The 20,918-nt window shown below is 48.8% G+C and overlaps 1 protein-coding gene across 6 annotated transcripts in view; it reads left to right on the forward strand.

Annotated features, from left to right (window-relative positions):
- KLHL29 (kelch like family member 29) overlaps positions 1-20,918 on the forward strand; it is a 326,752-nt gene that overhangs the window by 225,474 nt on the left and 80,360 nt on the right. The window contains exon 1 of one of the 6 annotated variants that reach the window (XM_043917269.1): positions 9,898-9,983. The exons of the other annotated variants lie outside the window; for them this stretch is intronic. The gene's annotated coding sequence lies outside the window, so the exon portion shown is untranslated. Of the gene's footprint in view, positions 1-9,897; positions 9,984-20,918 lie in introns of those variants that run through there. 6 annotated transcript variants of the gene reach the window in all.

Below are 20,918 nucleotides of genomic sequence, written 5' to 3' on the forward strand. Positions count from 1 at the left end.
AAAGGTCCCATCCTGACTCAGTTCTCTGCCCTTATCCAGGGCTGCATCTAAGGCTCAGAGGCAACTAGATGTCTTCTTAACCTTTTTCAGAACCCAGGGACAGGCCCCTCTGATGGTGAAGCAGGAAGGTCCTTACGGAGGGTCAATCAAGAGCTATGCCCTGCCTGCTGGAGTCAGGTCTGAGCCAGCCTGACCTGACCTCCTTACTCTGTAAGACCCCGCATCAGTCCTCAACCCCCTAGAGGACAATATGGCCCTGTTTCTCACTGGTGACTGTGATGCTGCCCTGTGTCCCCAGGGAGGAGGCCCCCCAGATCCATCAGGCCCTCCACGGAACATGGTCCCTGGCTTCAAAGGAACCACAGCCTGTGAGGGACGTGGAGGAAGCCCTCACCCCCATCTTCCCTTCACTTTGTTGAGACATAAGGCAAATTCTGATCCTATTTCCAGAACATGTAAATCCTTGCTGATGTAAGTGTCCATGCAAACTGATGCAAATCGTAGCCTCTGGGTCTGAAAGACAGAGGGATTCTAATGAAAGCAAGAAAGTTATCCAGAACCCTCCTTTTTCTTCATCTACCAGATCTTCAGCAACTTCAGGGAAAACTCCTTGAAGAACAACTTAGAGTATATAGAGGTAAGGGTGTGGGTCAACTTTTGAGTGTAGGTGTGAGTGTGTGGGGGGAGGGGTGGAGGGAGGAGAGAATTCTAGAACATCCTTTAGGTATTCAAGGAGGTGGTGTAAGCAGAAGCTGTATAGTCAGCTGCAAACCTGGGGCCTGTGCTCAGTGGGTACTCAGAAAGGTGAAGCAGCCTGTTCCCCTGGCAAGCTCTGCTGTGAGGTGTGGGGGTCTCCATGAACTCATTGGTTCAGGATCCCCTTGTGGGGCTGCCTTTCCCGTGACTTCCACTCTCATTAGCAGATTTTCGATTCTATCCAGCTGCAAGATCTAAATGCACCACGTTAGGCACTGCCTGACAGATTCTTAAGGGATCTGCCCAAAATTCTGTGTTCAGCCTGACCAATTTAACAATGAAAGGTTCACTTTATGAAATTCCTCTTCTTATGAAATGCAATTAGCAGTTTTAACCTCTTGAGGGAACAAATCATTCACTGCTTGGAGTGAGTAGGTTTTATCAGACTTTTTTCCTCCCAAAGCTAAACGGAAGTAAGAGGGGAGGGGAAGAGAAGAGTCTCTCCCCAGGGGTTTGAGCACCCAGAGGGTGGGCGCTATGGGCCTGTCAGGGAAGGCAGGAGGCAGCCGGAGACTTGCTGAGCCTCCACTAAATGGCAGACAGTCTCCTGGGACACATACCCTCAAAAGTTGACCCAGTGGTCTCCTGGTAGCTCAGATGGTAAAGAGTTTGCCTGGAGTGCAGGACACCCGAGTTCGATCCCTGGGTCAAGTAGATCCCCTGGAGAATGAAAGAGCAACCCACTCCAGTATTCTTATCTGCAAAATCCCATGGACAGAGGAGCCTGGTGGGCTACAGTCCATGGAGTCACAAAGAGTTGGACACAACTGAACAACTTGAACATCTTGGGACTTTTGCCACTCAAGGAGTAGTTAGGGTGCTGCCACCGGTGTCCTGCAGGCAGGAGATGTGACCCAGAGTGGACCAGCCAGTGGCTCAGAAGACACAGGGAACAGAGATCGGTGGGGGGCTTGGAAGGGGGTCTACTGACCCCAGACAAGAATCTTTTCCCCCTGCTCTGTGCTAGACATCCCTAGAAGGATGAAAGGGGATGGGGAAATGATTGCAAAACACCAGGGGATGGAGAAAAGGAGGTGGGAGACCACCAGTGAGGCACTTTAGTTTTTTTCATCTTAAACCAAATGGGTTTTTAATATTCATTTACTTATTCTTGGCTGTTCTGGGTCTTCATTGCTGCACATGGGCTTTCTCTAGTTTCAGAGAGCAGGGATGACTCTCTAGTTGCAGTGTGCAGGCTTCTCATTGCAGTGTCTTCTCTTGTTGTGAAGCACGGGCTCTAGGGCACGTAGGCTTCAGTAGTTGCAGAGCATGGGCTCGCAAGTTCCAGAGCACAGGCTGAGTAGCTGTGGCACACGGACTTAGCTGCTCCAAGGCACGTGGGATCTTCCCTGACCAGGGATCAAACCAGTGCCCCTTGCATTGCAAGGTGGAGTCTTGACCACTGGACCACCTGGAAAGCCCAGGAAAGTTGTTTTTAACTGAATATCTGAAATTGAATTATATCTGATTATAAACAGACTTCATACCTCATTCTTTGTTTCTTTGATGAACAAGCCTCTGTCACAATATGAACTGCCATTCCCCCAATTTATAATTTAGTCAATTTAAATTCTCACACACCCCTCTTTCTCAGGGCCCTTGAATTGACCCAGAGGGGCTGAAAGGCTCCATCTTGGAGGTTATCAGTAATTGACCCAAAATGGCACCTTTTGGTGTCCACACAAGAATAGTGATATCCAGCTCTGTTCCTGATTTGATGAAAGAGAAAAAGGCAATGCCCAGAAATAATTTGAAAGATGCTACCACATACAGAAGGGAGTAAAACGGTCTGTAAACATGAAAATGGCAGTATCTACTTAGTGAAATTTTAGTCTTTACTTTGTTTTCTCTTGAACATATCTCTAGCTTATCTTCTGTACCAGGAACTCTCAAATGCTGTATGATGATCACTCACCTATTGCCCCAGATCTCATTGAATGTTTTGGTTCTGTCTGCATCCTTCTCCCCAGCAAGTCTGCAGTCTCCTTGGAGGTAGAGCCCAACCTTTTTCCTCTTTGTATTATCTTCAATGCCTGGGATATCGTAGGAGCTCAGAAAATGTTTGTTGCTTTGTGTTTATTCAAAGTTAGAGCTATAATTCACAAAATACACACCTCACATGTACTCTGGTAAATTCTTCCTTTAATTGAAATGCATTCATTTGAGAAAGCGATGCTGATAGGAAGCAGATAACTGGAGAACTGATGGTTTTCTAAGTGCCATGGGCCCCTCAGGATGTAAATTACAATATGGAGCATTTAGATACCAAACCTGTTGGGGGGAGGTACTGAGGATTATCCATTCTCACGCAGAACATTCAATACAAACCCCAACACAAACCTCATATTAATTAAAAATTCTAAATCACACAATTGTTTTTTTCTGGAAATACTTTTATGCTCTGTTTTATTTGTCACTGTTAATAATAACAATAATGATAACAATAATAATAACAATAAAACTACTATGTGATTAAGGTGCAGATAAGCAATTAGGAAGAAAAATATTTACGGGTTTTTAGCAAGCCTTTCACTATGAACAGGAAGAGAATAATTACAAGGAGGTTTGTATGAGAGCTGGTTTCAGAAGATTCTTCAACTGGGACTTGAGATAGGTCACAGGACTCTATTTTGCCTGTGATTCTGTTAACCTGTTCCTCTGATCAGCTAATCACTCATTCATTTGACAAAATTTTATTAAGTATATGCCAGGCAGGGTGCTAGCTGCTGGGGATGCAATGCTAACTAGAAGAGATTGGACTCTCGAAGCCTGGGGTTAGCTACAGACAACTGTAGCTATTACAACAATAGACACAACTGTACTGTGTCTATTACATTTAAGTGTGGTATGGCCTCCCGAGGTGGCGCTAGTGGTAAAGAACCCATCTGCCAGTGGAGACGTAAGAGATGTGGGTTCAGTCCCTGGGTTGGGAAGATCCCTGGAGAAGGGCATGGCAACCCACTCCAGTATTCTTTCCTGGAGATTCCCATGGACAGAGGAGCCTGGCAGGCTATAGTCCATGGGGTTGACTGAAGCAACTTAGCACACAGCATGTGGCATGGCAATGGTGATGGTAGGTGCTGCAGGCTCTGGGGGAGCCTGCCTGTGGGTGTTTTGTCTAAGCTGAAACCTACGAAATGAGTTGGAGATATCCAGGGGAAAGTTGGCCAATGGGGAAGAGAGAGCGCCCTGGAGAGTCCCAGTGACCAAAGTCAGCTTGGTAATTCAGAGGACTGAATGTGGTTCAATGGACAGAAGTAGCAGTCAGACCTGAGTGGCAGAGGTCCATTTGGACCATATCCTGAAGGCAGTGGGGAGCCACTGAAGGGTTTATCAGAACAGTGATAAGGTGTGCACTTCAGAAAGTTCACACTGGCTGCACTGTGGGGTGATAAGACAGGAAGCAGGACCACCGAGGTGGAGTCAGATGCAGAAATTCATGATGACAGTGGCCCAGATATGGGTAATAACAGTGGGGACAAGAGAAAAGGGTGGGTTTGAGAAATTCAGAACAGGTAATAAAAATAACAATGATGAGTATTCAATTAGCTCTTATTCTACTCTTACTTTACTTTTCCCCAGACCCTATAGTAAATGCTTTACATGTTGATTTGATATAAGGTTTAAACAAAACCTATGAGGTAGTGTTTATTATCTCCATTTTATAGGTGAGGAAGCTGAAACACAAAGAAGTTAAATAAGTGTCATTGGTGAACCAGACTCCTGTTTGGACTTGAACCCAGACCCCTATTGAATTTTTGAGCCCGTGGTTCCAACTACTAGTTGCATAGCAATGGGCGGTCCATCACTCAGGTAGGAAGGAGGGACTGAGCAGATGAGTGGTAGTGTGACAAAGACATCAGACCATCCCTTGGGACTAACTTGATGCCAGAAGCAGTGAAGAACCCTCGGTGGCTGGACAAAGAGATACACAAAGACAATATGAACAAAAATCAGTAGAAACAACAAAAACTAAACTGAGACTCATAAGGGCTCCAGATATATTAGAGTTAACAGACACAGACACAAACTTTAAAATAACTATACCTTATCATGATCAAGGTGTCAACAGGCAAAATTGGAGTTTTCAGAAGAGAATGAGGGGGGAAAAATACATATATATTTTTTTAAAGAAACAAATGTGAATAAATGCATAATACCCAAAATTAAGAACTCAATAATGAATTTAACAGATACAACCAAAAGGAGGAATATGAACTAAAATATTGGTTAGAAAAGATATCCAGCTCTAAGTACAGAGAGACAGAGGAAAAAAATACCCCAAGAAAGTAAAAAGGTGAGAGACACTGAAGTTCCAGTGAAAAAGTCTAACACATGGGTACTTGAAATTCCAAAGAAAGTTCAGAGGAAATGAGCCAGAGGCAGTATTTCAAGAGATAAGGGCAGAGAACATTCCTAAACTTTCAAAAGACATCAAGTCACAGATTCAAGAAACATTACAAATTCCAAGCAGAATAAACAAAAAGTTTGCACTGAGGCATTCATAGTAAAACTAATGACAGAGACAAATCCAAAAAGCAGGGGAAGAAAGGATTACTTCCAAAGGTATAATAATTAAACACAAAATTTTGGAAGTCAGAAGACAATGGGAATATCTATAAAGTGCTGAAATAAACTGTCAGCTTAGAATTTTATACCCAGTGACAATACCCTTCAAGAACAAAAATGAGTTTTTTTAATGTGCAGACAAACCAAAGCTGAGATAATTTATCACCAGAAAATGCACACTAAAGGAAATACCAAAGTATATTCCTCAGGCAGAAGGAAATTAATTCAAGATGAAAGGTTGGAGTTTCGGGAAGGAATGTAAGCAGTAAAAAACTGTAAAAATGTATGTCTAAGTGGATATTAACTTATAAAACAATAAAAATACTTGTATATGGAGCTTAACACAGACAGAAAAAAAAAAATAGATGCCAAAATGGCATAGGGAGGAGAGGGGGGATGGTAAATGGGGTTTAATTATTTTAAGGCCCTTGAATTTACAAGGAAGAGAGGATAAATATCAATAAATTTTAGACATCAATAAGTCAAGGATATAGGTAGTAATGTCTAAGGATATTACAATGAAATAATGCAAAATATTTAATCTGAAAGAAAGAAAAGGAAAAAAGAAAGAGGAATCTAGAACACCTGAGACCAATAGAAAGCATTTCATAAAGTGATAAGTTTATACCTAAGTACATTAGTAAGCTCATCAAATGGATGTGTTCTGACTAAAAGAGAAAGTTTTTCAAACTGAATTTAAAATTTCTGGCTCTATGCTGTCTATAAAAACACATTCAAGGATAAAATAGAAAGATTAAAAGTAAAAAGATGGGGAAAAAAGAGTCCATGTGAAAATCAAGTGTAGCTACATCAATATCAAACTAAGTAGACTTTAAGACAAAAAGCAGTATTTTTTGAGTTAAAAACAGAGTTAAAGGACATCTACTAATTATTAAAAAACAAATCTTCATTTCACCAGGAAGATACAATAATTGCATACACAAAAGAATATAGCTCCAAAATGTATGAAGCAAAAATTGGTAGAATTACAAGGAAAAAAGTAGAAAAATCCACAATCACGGTGGGAGACTTTTATCACATCCTCTAAACAACCAATAGAAACAAAAGTGAGAGTATAGAAAATCTGAGAATGTAATTAGCGTTCGTAATGGGCAAGTATAGAATACTATGCACAAAAACTGGGGAATATAAATTCTTTTGAATCAGACAATATTTTATAAGCACCATGGAGAAAAATAAGTACGGAGTGTTGGGTGTGTTATTTTAAATAATGGGTTCAGGAAAGACCTCAGTGAAGTGGCATTTCAACAGAGACCTAAAGGACTTATGAGCATAAGTGACTCAGACACCCAAGGGAAGGACAGGCTTGGGGTGAGGATGCACATGATATCAGGTCAGGAAGCAGCCAGGCCCCCACCGCTGGAGCAGAGGGAGCCAGGAGTGGGGAGAAGATAGTGCCCAGCCAGATGCGGCTGCCAGGAGTCAGGGGCTGCTTCTCCTTACAGAGCAAGACCATCTCTGCCTCCATCAACACAAGGTTCCCCCAGAATTCTATTCTAGACATCAAGTCCTTTCTTCCTGTCCATGTCTGCTTAACCCTCCAGCCTCCCATCATCTCTGGATCTTGACCCCCTTTCACAGCTCAGCCTTCCTCTGTGTCTTGTCAGCCATCTTTCAGGGGACGACATTCACCCCGGTGTTGATGGAAAACACACTGCAGACCTGGGCAATTTTTCTGAGGAACCTCCATACTGTTCTCCACCATGGCTGCACCAGTTTATTGATACATTCCCACCAACAGTGTAGGAGGGTTCAGGGAGATTCTTTTAAAACATACATCTGATTTCATCATTACCCTGCTCAAAAGCTTCCAATGGTTCCCTATGTCACTCAGGAAAAAAAAAAAAAATAAGTTGCCATATGATCCTGCAATCCAATTCTTGGGCATATATCTGGACAAAACTATACTGCAAAACGGTACATGCACCCCTGTGTTCATTGCAGCCCTGTCTTAGCTATTGCAAATAGTGCTGCAATGAACAAGAGGTGAATGTTGGTGGCACAGTGGTAAAGAACCGCCTGCCAGTGCAGGAGATGCAAGAGACCTGGGTTCAGTCCCTGGGTCAGGAAGATCCCCTGGAGGTGGAAATGGCAACCCACTCCAGTATTTTTGACTGGAGAATTCTGTGGACAGAGGAGCCTGGCAGGCTATAGTCCAAGGGGTCACAAAGAGTCCAGCACGACTGAGCGACTGAGCACACAAAATACAGGGAAACAACATCAGCGCCGGCTCTCCCCACAGCCCTGAGCTTTGCACAAAAGTAGAGCATGGTTTGAAATCCTGTTATGCTTAATAAAATTAGCAGAATAGCCCAAGTATTTTTCTTGATCCTTTGTACCTGTAGTTGGTATGTTTTCAGCACCCTGATGGTCCATGATTGGAGATGACACCGACCTCTTACCCTGACCCTTCCTTTGATTTCAGAGCCACTGGGACCTTGCAAAGAGGTCCTTGCATGCTTGCTTGTGGCTCGAGGCCTGGAGCCCATGTGCCCAGAGGCCTCTCTCTACTGTGTTCCATGCTGAGAGCTACCTTGCTGAAAGGGGCGTCATTCCAGGGAGGAGGTCCTGGACTCTGTGGAACCAGGCTTCATCCCAGGGCAGGAAGGTGTGGGCTGAGCACTTCCGCACAACTGCAGAGGGCGTGGCAGGAAGGAATAGTGCTAACACACCATGTTGCGTGACCCTCACCTGGGAGAAAATGCATAATTCCAGTCTAGGTGGCTTCACACCACCGGCTTCACACTGGCATGCTCACTTTTGCAGCCGGATGATTACATGCTCTGGGGGTCACCGCATAGACGTGGCTGGCACTGGGGTTATGTTTTTAAATGAACTGGCCGAGTCAGTCGGGTTGGACTTCCCTGGCCTTCAGCAGAATGATAGCACCATCGTGCTTGTTCAGCACAAGCTCATTTCTGTCCCCGTCAGCAAATATTACCACCCCATGCCTGTTCCCGGGCTCACAGGACCCGCTTCTGCTTCTCTTTTTGGGAACTGGTTCACTGTGGCCTCTGGTCTGCTGGGCCTGGTGGCCTTGCTTCTTCCTCATGAGGGATTCCAGAGTCCATCCCCTTGGGACTCATGAGAATGACCTCTCTAGGGCCTGTGGGTCCCAGCAGGGAGTGTGGCCCTCTGTGCGCCTGTCCGTGTCTCCCCACGTGGCAGCATGTCCAGGGGTTACACCTCTCTCCCTGCCGTCCCCCAGGCTCTCCCACTGACACTCCGCCCCAGGCAGCCCCGCAGAGCCTTTCTTTTCTGACCCGGCTTCTCTCTTTCTACTGAGCCCTGCAGAGAGCTCACACTCAGCTTTCATCAGATTCCTTAATTCTGTGACAGGAAGGCTACGGAAGTGGAGCCTCATGACCCTCATTTTACCTAAACTAACCTTTCTTAAATTGGGGGAAAGAGGGAACGATGAAAGGAGGAGAAACAAGACATGGCAATGAATGCCAGAGTGAGAGATTTGCCAAGTATCGCAATATCGTCCTCACCGCACTCCCTGTTCCGCTAAATAAAGAAACTAGAGGTGCCTTCAGGCCTTTTTTAAATCAAGATTTTATTAAAAAGAGACGTAGTTTCAATCACCAAGCAAACAATTCACAGAGACATTTTCTAGAATAATGAGAATAATAAAAGCTCTCATTTTGGAAGAGCTGAATCCATGCCAGGCCCTGGGCTGTGGGTTTGCCATCCATCATTCCCGCCCACCCCATAAACTGTAAGATTGATACCATCCCCTTTTTACAGATCAGGAAACAGGCTTGGAGGAGCCTGGGGAACCGTCCAGAACATAGAGCACGTGAGAGGTGGTTCTGGGGTTCATACCCAGTCTGACGACTCTGGCACTGTCCCCATTGTCGGTCACGACGGAGCCCCACTCAGACGGGGGCAGATGGCCAGAGGTCACGACGGAGATCCTGTGGCCAAAGGACCCCCAGAGCTGACTCCCAAAGCTGAGGGAGCACCACGGGGGATGGAGAATACCTCTGTTTGGTTTCTGTTTCCCATTTCAGAGCTTTCTCTCCCGGCTAGGGCTGTGCCCATGTCACAGTATGTTTGCCCGGCCCAGTTTGAACTGTAAGCTGGTGAAACAGAAATATCCTTGGGAAAACAGGAACACGCTTTTATTTACCAAAGGTAAACGAAACCTTTCACTGGTCTGAAGGGTTTCCATGTTTCTGCCTTCCGTCTCCCCCTCGCAGTTCGCTTTGATTGCCCATAACATTAACCTTCAGGAAAAAAAAAAAAAAAAAAACGAAAGTAAACAAGATGGCAAATCCACGTATCTGATTTTTCGGCTGCATCTTCCGCGGACAGGGCGGCGGGACCTGTCGAGGACCCCTACAGGAGTTAGCAGGCAGGAAGGCCTCCCTGGGGCTCACGTCCACCCCACACCTGCCCCTCATGCTCTCCAGGGAAGGGAGTTCCTTGCTGGCTTAGTCCTTGTGAAGCTCGCATACATAACAATCCATTTAGCTCTCCCTCCTTCCAGCTGGTCTTGACAAGGCTCAGCCGCAGTTCCGTGATCATGCCTCTGTGCCGCTGGGCTGTGCTTAGTCGGACTCCGTAACGCAGGCGGGGAAAAAGGGAAGGAAAATGCGTTCCACGCAGGACTTGTTTTTGCTGTAGAAACGGTCAGTCTTTTACTTTCAGGCATGTTGTGTTAATAGGGGAAGGTTTTTTCTTGGAAAATATCACCTTCAAATACTGTGAGTCTTTTTCAGGTTATATAAAAGGGCATTAGGCAGACACGGAAATTCAGCATTTTCCTTTCTCGGGAGCACAAACGGTAGGTGGGTGGGTGGACGGCTACAATGCACCTCTAGCAGCAGCCACAGCGGCATAAGAATAGGCAGCAGTTACCTTCCTGATCAGCCTTCAGTCTGGATAGTATCAGCAATACTAAAGGTTACCGCTTTTTCTGTGATATATTACTTCTTCAGAGAGTATTAAAGATGTTTTGAATCTATTTTTTAGGAATCTTGAAACCACCAGTGGAACATTTTTGATGCTGTGGGTAATGCATTAAGCAGCAGCTTGGGAAAGCTGGGCGGGAAAGGTACCCAAGGGTGTTGGAAGCACAAAAGACATTGCCCGTTAGGGTTTCAGCAGTTCAGAAGCAAGCAAGGTGGGGCTGAGATGCGGGAGCAGAGGGCTGGGAAGTGGCGTTATTTCCTTTATTTGCAGGGAGACAGGGAAGAGGCAGACTGACCCTGCCTCTCCTGGGAGTGGGCAGTAGTTATTGGGAAGGAAGAGCCGGAGGGAAAATTCCATAATTATGGAAGGAATTCTCGAGCCCTGCTTCACATTCTTATTGTTTTGGCTTTTTTTTTTTTTTTTTTTTGCTGCCTGGACTCTCCCTACCCAGAGGACAGATTTGTATAAAAATTGCAACAAGAAGTGACATCATTGTGGAAGTTGTAGTAGACGGTAAATTTTATGTGTCAACTTGACTTGGCCAAGGCAGAGCTGGCGAGATATTTAGCCAAATGTTATTCTGGGTGTGTCTGTGAGAGTGTTTCTGGATGAAATTAACATTTGCTTTTTGTTGTTGTTGTTGTTTTTCCTAGTGCTGGTCACACTTTTCTTGTTTTTATTTTGCCAATATTAAAAATGGTGTTTATACATGTACTATACATATTTTATATATATACTTTACATATATATTTTATGGGCATTGTTTGACTTCTACAAATGTTTCTTTTTTTTTTCATTTATTTTTATTAGTTGGAGGCTAATCACTTTACAATATTGTAGTGGTTTTTGCCATACATTGACATGAATCAGCCATGGATCCACACATGTTCCCCATCCCGATCCCCCCCCCCCGCCCCCCTCCCTACAAATGTTTCTTGATTTTTTTACATGTCTTTTGCAGAATGTATACTTGTATGTCTTTAAAAAAAAAACACTTTAAACTTTTTATTTTGTATTGGGGTATATTCGATTAACAATGTTGTGGTAGTTTCAGGTGAACAACAAAGGGGCTAAACCATACATATACTTGAGTCCATCCTCCCCCAGACCCCCTTGCCATCCAGGCTGGCACATAACATTGAGGAGAGTTCCATGTGCTATGCAATAGGTCCTTGTTGGTTATCCATTCTGAATATAGCAGCGTGTATATCTCCTTCCCAAACTCCTTAACTATCCCGTCCCCCTGGCAACCATAGGTTTTCCAAGCCTGTGAGTCTCTTTCTGTTTTGTTAGTTCATTTGTATCATTTATTTTTAGATTCCACATATAAAGGATGTCATACAATATGAAATCAACATTTGAATCAGTGGAGTGAGTAAAGCAGATGACCCTCCCTAAGGCCTCATCTAGTAGTTAAGTATCTGGACAGAAAGTCTGACTCTCCCACAAATAAGCAGAAACTGTTTCTGCCTGACCACTTGAGCTGCGACACAGGTTTTTTCCCTACCTCCGGACTCAAACTGAACCATCTGCTCTTCTTAGACCTTGAGCCTGCCAGCTTTTGGACCAGAACTTACAGCTTTGGTTCTCCTGGGTCTCTAGCTTGCCAACTGCAGGTCTTGGGGCTTCTAGCCCCCCCTAATCATATAAGCCATTTCCCTGTAGTTAATTAATTAGTTAAATAATCTCCTATTGGCTCTGGTTTTCTGGAGAACACTGATTGACTGATACACATGGCATTAATAAAGCAGAGACTGAAATATTATAATCTTTCCTAAATCCATAACCTGACCAGATCAGCTATGTCCTCCATGAGAGGAAAGGGTCAATGAATCCCCAAAGTATGTGGCCAGTGGCTTCAGAAAGCTGTCGGGCTACACCACCCTGCTGAGAAAATCAGAAGCCATGAATGAAAATGAGGAGAAGGTGACATGAGGGAGAGTGAAGCAGGCATAGCCCCATCCTCACCTGTCTGTCTCACCTAACATCTCCTGGCTCCTCCTAGAGCTCCTGCTCCTCCTAAGGGGCTTCCACCTAGAATGCCCCTTAAAAAGCAAAGGACTCATGCCAAGTTGACCTCATACCCAAGCCCAGTTCTGTGTTCCCCACTCCCAGCCTGCCTGGCCTCCTAGGGTTAGGTATGGTCTTGCTGAGCTCCGGAAGGGGACACTGTGTCAAGGGACTGGCTCTGGGACCGAGCACACAGCCAAGAAAGCAGGTCTGGGCTGGAGAAAAAGACACTGGAAATCCAACACTGAGTTGGAGGTGCAGGTGGACCATCAAAGTGGAGGTGTGCAGGAGACATTTGAATATGTGGGGTCTTGGATTTAAAGGTGGCAAAGTTGGCAACCAGGTGAAAATGAGAAGGATATTCTAGAAAGCTGAGAAACACCAGCAGTTAAGAGAGAAGGCCAAGTCCACAAAGATGGACGTAGAGGCCAATGTACGCCATGCATAAAGAGAACTACCCTGGGGGTGAGCCTAGTCCTGACCATGGGACCAGCATTCAGGGAGCTACCGCAACACTCTTAATGGTGCTCAGCCTGGCAGCCCAAGGAACCCACAACCACCGCAGGGACAGCCTTGGAGGAGGGACCAGAGTGCTCCAAGCCCCAGTCCCCAGGATTTGCCTGCAAAGGAGGCTGGCCCTGCAAAGCGTCCAGTGCAGGGATCTCAGGCCTCCCCGAGCAGCAGCAGCTGAGGCACTGGCTCAGCAACCCAGAGCCCCAGCCTCCCTGCTCAGCCACCAGAGTGAGGGAGACCAGGGGAGAGAATGGAAAAGGCCTCCAGGCTAAGACGTACTGCTATTTTCCAACTGCCCATTTTCAAATGAGACCTAGAGGGAAGAACGGTCTTGTCCAGGTTGCCTAGACCCCAGCCCCCCACCCCACTACCCCAGGCTGCTGCCTTCCTGGGCCCGGGTCTGGAGCATCTAGGAGGAGAGAAGTGTGTCAGGGCCTGATACAGATGGGAGAGACTCCTCCAGGAGGAGAAATGGGCAGCCTGGAAAAAATGTGAGAATCTTGAGCCCCCAAGAGAACAAGGGGAGCATGGATATATTGATATATATTTTAAATGAGAAGGAGCCGCCACCAAAATGTGCAGCAGGAAGTTGCCCCCTGCATTTGGGGAGTGCTCACCCAATACGCTGGCTGACCCACGTCTATGAGGAACAGGCCCTGGAGGGGGAGAGGTGGGGGTAAGTCTACTCTCCTCCCCTTCATCCTGAAGCTTCCGCCACCTCCCACCTGATGCTCAGAAGGAGCCCAGAGTGATGTCAAGTGAGGGGGTTAAATGCAGCTTTGGCATCCAGGGCCCTGGTGCAGGGGCGGCCAGCGTACATCCCCAGAGACAAGGGCTCAGCGAGTCTGGAGGTATGCTGCTGGGGGAGGTGGGAACACGTGTGGGGCATCAGTGCGCGCCAGCTGCTGTCTCTTTGTACCCTGGAGTGTGAACCGTGGGAGGCGCGTGTGTGTGTCTTAGCTCAGATGGCCCTAATGAAAGACCGTAACCTGGGCAGCTTATAAACAACAAGTATTTATTGCTCGCGGTTCTGCAGGCTGGAAGGCTGAGATCAGGAGGCCAGCACAATCAGGATCTGGTGAGGACCTTCCTCAGGGTTGCCATCCGCTGATTCCCCCGTGGGTCCTCTCGGCGGAGAGCAGAGAGAGGAGACGAGGTCTTTCACCTTCTAAGGGCACCCGGGCCTCTCAGGAGGGCTCCACCTTCAGGACCTAACCCCCTCCCAAACGCCCACCTCGTAACACCATCACCTGGGTGTTAGGGTCTGAACTCTGGGGGGATGCACACATTCAGTCCCAGCCACATGTGGGGAGCATGCTTACTGCTGTGCCAGGGGGTGCTCATGCCACTCATGTGACCTGTGTGCACAAATGAGGCCAAAGCAGCAGCCCCCTGCAGTCAGGAGGCTGCATAGGAGCCTGCCGTATAGGAGCCCCCGGTCACTTTTCATACATGTCCTGATACAGATCTCTCCTCAGGCCTGGGAAGGTGGGGACTGTCATTCTCCTTGCAGGTGGAGAAACTGAGACTCGGATCCACTCCATCCTTGCTGGCAGGACTTCAGCAATGAAAGAACAGGAACCCAAACCCTCACTCGGCATGCCCTCATGTGATGACCCCAAGGGCATCATGTTCCCTGTGCCCAGAATGGCACATCACCCCCTGCTTTCACCCCCACCATACCCCTCTCCCGAGGCTCAGGACTCAGCCCCCTCCTCCAGGCAGCTTTCCTGGATCCACACAGCTGGGGCAGATGCTGCCTGCCCCCCTCACGATCACAGCATGTGATCTCTCCAGGTTGCACCTTTTTCCTTGCCTGTCTCTCCACCCACCTGATCGACTGGAGGGTAGCATCCTTGTCGTACTCGAACCATGAAGGATGGACAAACAGTGGTCCCAGGGGATGGAGGATGGTGGATTCCAGCTCAGGACTGTGGACCTGGCCATCTGCCCCCAGACCCTCGGGCACCGAACTCCAACACAGGCTTATCCTCTCATCCCTAACCACAGTGCGTGGCTTGCCCTGCCTGGGGTGTGCCCCACCTTTCAGGACCCAGCTTTTGGCCCACCTCCTCATCCCTCCCTTGGCAGCCCCTTCCCAGGCTATCTGGGTGCCAGACAATAAGCCGGCTGTCTGCACGAGTGATGACAACAAGACAGCATCTACACACAGCACTCCTGTGTGCTGAGCAGGCTTCTAAGTCTTTTGCACTTATTAATTCATAGTCCCATGGTGAAGGTCTACACTTATCCCTATTTGAGGGGTGAGGAAAGGAGGCCAGGGCACAGAGAGGTCCATTAACTTGCCCCCATCTCACCCCACGTGGAAGTGGCAGGACTTGCATTTGAACCCAGACACCCAGCTCTAACTACCACCCACCAGGAGGAGCTCCATCCTGCCCCCAAGGAGCTCACAGACTGGTAGTAGAGACAGTGCCCACTGTACAAGGGAGGGAGCCACCCCACACAGACCTCAGGCCTCAGACAGGGCATCAGAGGTAATGAGGTAGCCTGGAATGTGCTGGAATGGCTAGCCCTTCTTCGCTGGAGAACTGGTGGCCAGGTTACAATGAGCCTACAGTGTGGGGCCCAGAGGCCTTCGTGCCCCTCGCCCCATCCCCAGTGCTGGCCTGTGCCCTGCAGTGGCAACGGGCCCTGGAGTTCTGTGTCCAGGTCTCCCCAGCAGTGGCCTGGGGACGATGCACTGTCTGGGACCAGTCTGTTCGACTGCCCCTTATAGAGGGAACGGGCTGTTTTCTCCCTCCTGTAATTGTTACCATCTGTTTCCCTTCATGGTGTTTGTTGATGTTTTCTTGTTTTAAAACTGAAATGAGTCAGATTGGAAACTGATTTAGGAAAAAGTGTCTGGGAGGGAAGCTCAAAGTGGCCATGGGGGACTCTGTGCTTCAAAGCCATCAGAGAGAAAAGATTCCATGGGGCAGGCAAGGGGTGTCTGCCAGCATCACCTGCCCTGTGGGGGCTGGAGTCCCCTGGCTGCCTGAGCAGGCTGGGGATGTGGGGGTCTCTGCAGGTGTGTGGAAGGCGTGGGGGGGGGGGGTGGTGCAGACTTGGTGTGTAGATAGGCAAGTGCATGTGTGTGCACACTTGTGCACCCACGTGAGCATCCAGCTGCCATTCCATCCAGGATTTTAAGTCAGTGTCTGTGCCTCTCCCTTCCTGTTCTCACACCAGTCACCCTAGGCTCTTGGCTCCTCACTGCTGTTACATAAGCCAAAGAAAGGCGCCCAGGGACTCTGCCCTTGGCTCCCTGGGCAAGCCCAGCACAGCTCTGAGACCTTAACCTGCAATCCAGACCAGTTGCCACCAGAGCTTGGAATACTGTGGCTTTGGTTTTATGGCCAAATAGCTAGACTTTGGTAGACATGGCGTATGAATCACAATCCAGCCGGCTTTGCTTCTTTCTGTCCTTTCTTGATAATCCATAGCTTGTAGAGGATTCTCTAGCTCCAGCAACCCAGGGGGAAATGGACGTAAAAGAAAGATTGCCTTGAGCATCCTTCTTGCAGGCTTGGGTTCCCGAAATAGTAATAGTAGCTGCCCTTGCTGCAGCCTGCTTTGCCCCAGCTTCTGTGATAAGCCCTGAAAATGGGGAATTTCTACTCCTCACTGATATCAGCCTTTGGAAGAATCTTTTTAATTTATTTATTTACTTTATTTTTGGCTCCACTGGCTCTTTGTTGCTGCACCCAGGCTTTCTCTAATTGCAGGGAGCAGGGGCTACTCTCTAGTTGCGATGCACAGGCTTCTCATTGCGGCGGCCTCTCTTGTGGCAGAGCATGGACTCTAGGGTACGCAGGCTTCAGTAGTTGTGGCACATGGGCTCTAAAGCTCAGGCTCAATAGTTGGGGACCCACAGGCTTAGTTGCTCCGCAGCATGTCGGATCTTCCTGGACCAGTGATTGAACCCATATCCCCTGCATTGGCAGGCAGATTCTTAACCACTGAACCACCAAGAAAGTCCTGGGAGGATCATCAGGGATGTTTTCTACATGAAAAAGCAGGGGCTCTGAGAGGTGAGTTGACTTGTGCAAGGGCACAAGGTCAGCTAGAGGTGGTACCAGCCTGGAGCCCAGACCTCCCACTTGCAGGGCCAGAGCTCTGGGCATTATGGAGATGGCAGGCACTTCAGGAGACCCTGTGCTATGAGCTGGACGATGCCACAGGGAGCCACCCCGGCTGGCCGGGTTTCCACCAGAAATTCCCAGATCCTGCTTCCATCCTTGTACCTCTGATTCCAAGCTCCTCCTTCCTGGGAAGCCACCTGGCGTGAGCACAGCCTCACTGCACAAGGCGGGGCATGCATCTCACTCCACTTACTCTGATGTTTAGGAGCAAGCATAGGAAACTTCTCGTGTCTGCATATTTAAGCGCTTTTATTAAGTGGAACAAGCTATTTCTGAACACGAGAGTGGCCAACAGCCTTAGAGGAAATTAAAATGAACCATGACAATGGAAAATTGCACAGGGGCATGGCAGATTCTCCGGAGATAAATACAACAAGGCTTTCAACAGCATTCGGGAAAGACTAGAGATCATGGAGATTATGTTGTGAGAGAAAAAAGCAAACCACCGGAAAATTAGAGCTCAGGCTGGTGGGAGGACCAAGCGAACGCTGGTCAGGCCTGTGGGTGGCTGGCCCTCCATTCAACATCCCGGGGGTCTGGTGGACAAAGTGAGGCAGAGAAACAACAGGCAGACAGAGCTCAACTCAGGACGGCAAGCCCTTTCTCAGTACCCACGGTGTGCATGCTATGTGGGCATAAGGGCCTGAATTGTGTTCCCCCCACATTCCTAGAGTTGAATTCCTAGCCCCCACTGAGGTGGTATTTAATGATGGAGTTTGGAGGGACTTCTCTTGTGGACCAGTTATGAAGACTCTGTGCTTCCACTGTAGGAGGCGAAAGTTCAATCTCTGGTCTGGAAACTAAGATCTCACATGCTGTGTGGTATGGCGAAAAACAAAGCAAAAAAAGACCAAAAATAAGGAAATAAATAAAGATGGGGACTTTGGGAGATGATTTGGTTTAGAAGGAATCATGACGATGGAGGCCCCCACGATGAGATTAATGTTCTTATGAGAATAGGAAGAGACTAGAACTTTCTGACGCAGCTAGAAGGTGGCCATCTGAAAGCCAGGAACAGAGTCTTCAGCAGGACCCTGCCACGCTGGTCCCCAGACCTGTGAGGATTCCTGTTGTTTTGTCACCCAATCTATGTATTTCATTATGGTGACCCAAGCTGACTCATACAGTGAAGAACGGAAGTGGACACACTGAGCTTGACCTCAAAGAACTCCCGGGCCGTGAGGGTTGTAAACGGGCATATCCAAGGGTTTGACAGATTTTAGTTGTTGTAATTGTGATGTCTCCTGTAGCTCCCTAAGCCAGAGACTATTTATCATGGTCTCGAGCACACGATGGCTTCTCAGTAAATGTGGGGTGAATGAATGAGTGAGTAAATGATGCACCTGAGTCCACGGGCCCCAGCACAGAACCGATGGAGCTGTGGTGTCCAGGCAGCTGCAAAGAGAGAAAGGAGGCGAGTGAGGGCCCAGGCAGTCTGCTAAGGAGGGAGTATCAGTGGAGGGGCTTTGTCTGGGACCCTCTCCTCACCCAGGACCCACTGAATCAGCCATAGGCAGAAAGCTCTCAGGCCGTCTCCAGGGTGGGTCAGGCCCAGGGGCTCAGGGGTTGGGACAGTGCCTGCCCCATCTTCTTGCAGGGCAGGACCAGGCCCTTTCTCTGCGCTGGTCACCAGCACCCCACTCCTCCTCCCATGTCAGCCCGCTGGAGAAGTCCATCTGTCTATCTACCCCAAGAGGACCTCCTTCCCTGTCTCTCCCACCCCACCACTTCTAAAGGATTTTTACCACTTTCCCTTTCGCACCTGGACCTCCAGTGAATTTAAATAGAATCTGTCTGTCCCAGCAAGTTTTCTGAAGCCTGAAAAGACGGGCTAGAGCTGAATGATGCCATTTCCTTTAAAAAAAAAAAAAAAGAAGAAGAAGAAGAAGAAGGAAGGAAAGGAAAGAAAAAAGTCACTCGAACGCCTCAATTCTGAACGAACGTAGCAGAGCTGGGCTGCCACAAGAGGGCGCACCGCACCCCACCCCACTCCACCCCACCCCCAGGACCCTGCCTGGACGCACACTGCTCTGTCAAAGAGAGCCCAGGCAGGAGACAGCAAAGAGAACTGAGTCCTGTGCCATGCATTCCGGAAGATTCCACCGCAGACCTGGTCGACCCACCGGTCTCCCAATCCCACACTGTGTCAGAACCCAGGCTCCGGTCCCAAGACACACACACTCAGGCCCTGCGTTGCTTCAGCGAGTCCGGAAGTCCCGGCACTGAAATGACTTGAGCTCCCTCAGCTGCGCCGCCCCCGTCTGAGGAGTCGCCTCTGTTTGTGCGACGTTGTTTGTTTCTTTGTCCTGCCTGGCCTCGGGGAGACCCTACCACAATCCCCTCTCTTGTGAGGCTTCTAATGAGGTCGCTGAAGATGTCTGTGTCAGACCCGTCTTATCAGGCGTGAGAGTCGAGTTCTCAGTCGACTTCCGCCGGGAGGGTCAGGTCAGGCAGGCGGCGGAGGGCTCAGAACTGTTCCCTCTCCTGGGCGAGCCTTTGTCTGTGACAACAAACAAGGAACGCTCCCTCCAGGCCCACAACTCAGAAGGTGGACGGTGGGTTTGAATAGGAATGTCAGGTGTTCACTGAAGAAAGGACCCCAGAGCAGCCGCAGACAGCCGGCCAGTGAGTGTTCTTGGGGTTCTTTCTGGCTCCAGTGGGTCCCCCATACAAGGAAACCACAGTTGGTCCTAGAGTCCTGTCTGCAGAGAGGCTGGGAGGGTCTTGTGGGTCCAAGGGGCCCGGCCAGCCCCTGGCCAAGCTGTTCTTGAGAGCAACTCTGGGAAGGCCTGGTTCCAAATTAATATTGGGCGCTCAGAGTGCAGGGGTGTGAGGGTCAGGCCCGGTCAGCCAGAGACCCCAGGCATGTCCCTGCTGCACCCACCCTCAGCTCAGCCGCCCCCGCGCAGAGGACTTTTCTTCACCAGATTCGCTGAGGATTTCCAATCTGAAGAGAACAAAAGGCTCCCGGCCACTGGCCGTCCTGTGATGTGCATCTGTGAATCCGGAGCCGACCAGAGGAGGGCGGGCAGGTCACAGGCTCTGAGGCTGGGAGGTCGAGGGGTGGTCCCCAAGTCACCACCTGCAGGGCCGGCCGTTTGGGAACCGTCTGTAAAGATCAGAGCGGGGCTGCCCCGGCCTCGCCTACCTTCCCGCCCACTCTGGGGACAAGAATGAAGATGGGTCGCCGCGCTCCGGAGGGAGCTACGCTGTCACCAGTGCGGAGATGAGTGGGAGCAGGCAGGGCCGCCGAGCCTCTGAGCAGGCAGGGCCGGTTCCAAGGAACGCGGCTGTCGGGGGGAACCTCGAGGGCCGATGAAAGGCCCGGCCCAGCGCTGCGAGCAGGTGCCCCTCACGCTCCTCCTTGTCCCCCGTCCATCGTCGTGGGTCTGGGCCACTGGCTCGCTTCACATCACAGGCGTCTGCTGAGGGCCAGGTTGCCCTGCACCTTTCAGCAGAATGAAAGGGAACTGATATCAGAGGGGTGCTGAAGCTCAGGAAAGGCCTCTTTCTTTTCAAAGACTTTCGTTTGTGATGGGCTTTCTTTTTTTTTTTTTCCAGGTGATCTTATTTCAAAGCCCCTTTGAAAATTTTGTGGGTTTTTGTAATGGATGAAAAGTTACTTGGAAATGGGACTAAGAAGTTTCCTGTTGAAAGTTGTTAGAGGAAAGTTGAAAGCTTTGAGTTGTAATGTTCCGCCAGATTTATCCTTTCTTTTGTCCACAAGGCCCATCCGTTGGGAGGGGGTCTGGGGGACGGGGCCGGGGGGGCCTGGACAGGGCACCCGAGAGAGAGCAGGATGCAAAAACCAGCCCCTGCCGCCACTACTGTACGTGTGCAAGGGAGGCCATCTGAGCCGAGCCTTCAGCAAAAGTGTTTCCACAGTATAGACTTTGATGTTGGAAAAGGGGGAAGCAAATATACTTCTACAATACTAGAGGAGGCTGGATTCTACCAGAGACAATGGCTATGGCACAGACGTTT

This window comes from Cervus elaphus, chromosome 11 (assembly GCF_910594005.1).
Source record: "Cervus elaphus chromosome 11, mCerEla1.1, whole genome shotgun sequence".
Lineage (NCBI taxonomy): Eukaryota > Metazoa > Chordata > Mammalia > Artiodactyla > Cervidae > Cervus > Cervus elaphus.